We start from the raw sequence: 4,236 nt of genomic DNA, 5'->3' as shown, positions 1-4,236 counted from the left end.
GAAGGAGATCTTTTGTGGGCGTAGCAAAGAGGGTACGGAGGACATGGACGACAGAATCGTGCATCAAATGGTTAGCAAGAGTCCGCTTCCCCGGGCATATGCGGTTTGTACCCAATCAGATATATTGCTGATGGCAGGAAGGAGGCCCGGGCGGGCGAGAGGGCGGGCTGCCGTATCATTCGTCATTCCAAATCCCTCTTCGTCGAGCACAGGCGGCGATGGAACGGCCAAAATTGCATTCCACGCCGTACCCGGCGGAGTTATTATTTGGGGACGGGGACCGAATCCTACCTCACCGCCGGCAGACTCACCCTTACGTGTATCTTCTAACCTTGGGGATTCTGCAACGATATTTTCCGAGGCGGCACTGCGGGCCGAAGTGAAATCGTACTCGGCGGACGACCTCACGGAATTGTTTGAATAATATCGTTGTTGCTGATCGTCGTCTGCTACGGGCCAGCTATATCGTCGGGCTGATCCAGCTAAGCTACCCGAAACACGGGATAATAGTCTAGTGAATTCTCTCGCTGTGCTTTCGGCAATGGAGGGTTCTAAGTACCATGCGGACCAAGAATAAAGTTTTATACCCGACGGGTCCTTCGTTTCACTTCCGTACGAGGAGGGACTCGTCGGAAGAATTCCTATGACTGTACTGTGCGCAACAGACCTTCCGACTCTGTAAACATATTTATCGGAATAATGGCCAGTATCCATACATACGTCGTGGTCAGGAACGACTTGTCCGAGCGGAACTGATCCGATCGCGTGACCGGGGAAAACTGAGTGGGACATACCGATTAATAAGGCTTCATGAGCAGGTGATGCCGGATCTCGCGCGTAGTCACACATGATTATATATCCGAACGCACTGATACGAGACAAATTATCATCTTCTAATAACAAGTCGAAGCGTTTGCTGCGCAGGAGAGCAGGAAATTCCTTTTTTCGTCGCGGTATACTAAGCGCTCGAACGTCTGTCAATCTTTCTGATCGGTTCGCACATATTAGAGGTGGATCAATTTCTCCGGGTGGGTGGGTCGGACCAGTAACAATCATACTTTGTGTACAAGTCGCAAATCCGGCCGATAATATTGATAATGAACGGGATGCTAATTTGGTGCCTATTCCCGCTCGAGCAAAGCGCTCCCCCTTGAAATCCAATTCATGCATATCTCGGATCCATATGACGCGCGGGGGCTTTTTCTCTATCCGCCCCAAAAAAGGAAGGAATCGGCACAGACTCGCCGCCAACAGCTTCATTCCATTCATCCTTATGTCATCCACCGTGAAGTAACGTTCATCCTCGTAAAAATCGCTCATGGATATCGGTATCGAATGAGCATCAAAGTATGCTGCTAGATCATTCATCGGATATGATCGTCCAGTCTCCGCAGAACCTATCGGTGGGATGCCTCTGGAAGGGGAGGACATTCCCGATCGGACTTGAACAGGAGGTATTCTATATGTATGATTCGATGGAGTAACTCTTTGCCAGAGAGCAAGGTAGATAAAATTCCTCGAGTCGGAATGACGGATATGATAATTGGCAATACCATTATCATAGCTTCTAGCCAAGTAGCGTGAGTCATAAAGTCCTTGCTCTTGGGCGATCCGATGACCAGAATCATTATTGAATAAATGATGATTGTAGGGAAAACTGAAGTCATTTCGATAGATGTGTTCGCCCGTCATCATACACTCGATAAGGATAACCTTTACCGTTGAATAAAGATCCAAACTCTTACTACTGTACGACCATCCATTAGTCCTTTCCCTAGTGCGTATAAAATACCCGATATTCTGCACATAACACTTTATATTCGTTGGGGAATATAGAAAAAACCCATCATTTTGCCCCCCAATCGGATTGTGTATCATACCCCCAAGCATAGACCACCTATCCGATCGATATTTCCGCGAAGCATCCAACAAAAATAGAATGACTGCAAGGCGTCTCCGAGGATCGATATAGCTCGAGCCTTTTACCAGAACTAGGAGAGCACAGGGGGGCGGGCCCATGGTCGGATATTCATTATTACAATTGTTCCTTGATAGCCATTGGATTGTGGGTCTGCGTGATGACGGTTGATCAATATTGAACCCCCGTACATTCATCATATTAGTACGATCATTGCTTCTTGATGATGCATGTTTTCCACGTGTTTCTGGGATTGCACCCCAGTATTTCCACAGTTTGCGAGTCAATAAAAAAGGTGGCGTATCTGCCCGGAACCAGTTGCATTCCCCGAAAGCATTATTATGATCCCCGCCCGCCACACAAATGTTTGTTCCGTCAACAACCAGTTCGTTTGGACGTGGCGGCATAGGATACTTTTTTGAATACGTTTCATCTTTGAATGAATAAAATAAGGCGGTGCTTTCCTCAGCAAAAAACCCGCGTCCAATCAAGCTTGCAAAATCCGTCGAACTTGCTCCGGTGGACGATTCCCTAATACAGTCAAGCATATCCTCGGGTTTAGTATGAATCCCTATCCCTTTATCCGTGCGAGACTGACCACCCTTCATGATACCCCCTGAGGAGCTGACACCTTTTACATCCCTGGACTCAGCAGCACACCCGACGCTTCCTTTCGTCGGAGTGAGAACCTCGGCGCAAGCGTGGGGCCTGCAAGAGGTGATTACGCTCATATTGCCCATCCTTTTTATATGAAAGGATTTTGTGATAGACGGTTGTCTGGTAGGGCCAACCCTAGTGGTTTTTCCGCGCAATAATAATGAATTAGTCTGGGCTGAAGGAAAATGGAACAATTCACATGCGGCGTGACGAGCAAGAGCGAAGAACGGTCTATCACGAGCTTGCGGCGGGTGATTGGGGTACATGATATAATCGGATATATGTGACTGAATAATCGATATAATATCTCTATCCGGGAGTATAAGGCGCCGGTGCTCGACGAAAGTCGGAGGGAAACGCACGGAAAAGATCTTTCGTGATTGTTTGTATGCAATACTATTGTTCTCAATAATCCCCCCCACAAGATGGCAATGACGGGGCGAGAGCCTTCGCTTACAACCCAAAAGATGCAGACGATCCGAGCACCTTGGTGTGGTTTTTGCCTCGCGATAACAAGTGAGTGAACCCGTCGTCTCAATTCGTCGTTTCGCGGGATTAAACCAGTTGTACTCCCCGGGCATCGCAGGAGTTGTGTTTCCTCCGGCGCGGGGCCTCCTCCGCCCCGCGCACTCAGCGTAGGGTTCATTCCGCATAGGTAGGTCCGTTATAAATCTATCGACGACCGTTGCATCGTTTTTCGGGTACGAAGCTTCTAATTCATCCGGCGGCGATTGGGATGGTTTGTGATTGCCCGAAACACCAAACATTGTTTCCAGATGGAAAATAATAGTATTGGTCGGGGACGGCGGGTCATCCGCATCTTCGAACTCATGGATCACGAGATCGAGCCTTTCACAAATGAAAGAGAACTTGACGTATTTCATGCTGTACCCCCACCGACCAATTTGATCCTGACCCGTGGTAAATCCTACGTGATCGTACACCGTCATTGAATGGTTCCGCGTGGGCATGGAATACCTTGCGAATACTCTCGACCCTCCCGCACGATCAGACCACTCATACACATTTGGGTGAAGATCGACATATTTGTATCTATCGCCTCTAGATCGATAATCATTCAACCAATGATTGATTTCGCCGGTGGTGCCCCAACGATTCAATGGATGTGGGGTAACCGCATCATGGAAACCCTTATTTTCCATCCGACATATTCGAATTTGAGCTTCCGGATGATGACAAAATAAGTTCCTCCCCACACGCAATAGCACCTTCACAAAATCGTTAAAATGAAAACGTATTCTATCAAGTTCAGATTGACTGGATTCGCGCCAATTAGTTGCAGTACTACCAATGACACGATCCGTCGTTATACGGAGATCATACTCGGAAACGGCCTCCTTAAAAGAAGTTATGAACCCCTCTCGAACGATTCCGGCGGATAGAAGTTCCTCGCTCTCCCCAATGACGCCTACGTCAGTAAGACTCGCACTTGGTGGTATGCGCAGTGGTGGAAGAATGGTCCAATATCTAGCGTTCAGCCGATTTCGCTCGCCGAATATGATACCGATACGCAGTCTTTTCCACTCGACACATATCTTGCTGCAGGGTGCACTTGAGTAACGAACCCATTTTTGAAGCCCAGCTTTTTTAACAGTAGGATCAACCACTGATTTTTACTGCTCGTGATGATCGATGATCAT

The 4,236-nt window shown here is 47.9% G+C and overlaps 1 pseudogene; it reads right to left on the bottom strand.

Moving 5' to 3' along the window:
- Positions 1-36: 36 nt before the first annotated feature.
- On the bottom strand, positions 37-4,232 carry LOC9652927 (annotated as a pseudogene).
- Positions 4,233-4,236: the final 4 nt, after the last annotated feature.

This window comes from Selaginella moellendorffii, unplaced genomic scaffold, assembly GCF_000143415.4.
Source record: "Selaginella moellendorffii unplaced genomic scaffold, v1.0 SELMOscaffold_569, whole genome shotgun sequence".
Taxonomy (NCBI): domain Eukaryota; kingdom Viridiplantae; phylum Streptophyta; class Lycopodiopsida; order Selaginellales; family Selaginellaceae; genus Selaginella; species Selaginella moellendorffii.
Note: the sequence above shows the minus strand (reverse complement) of the source record. Positions and strands in the feature narration are given on the sequence as shown.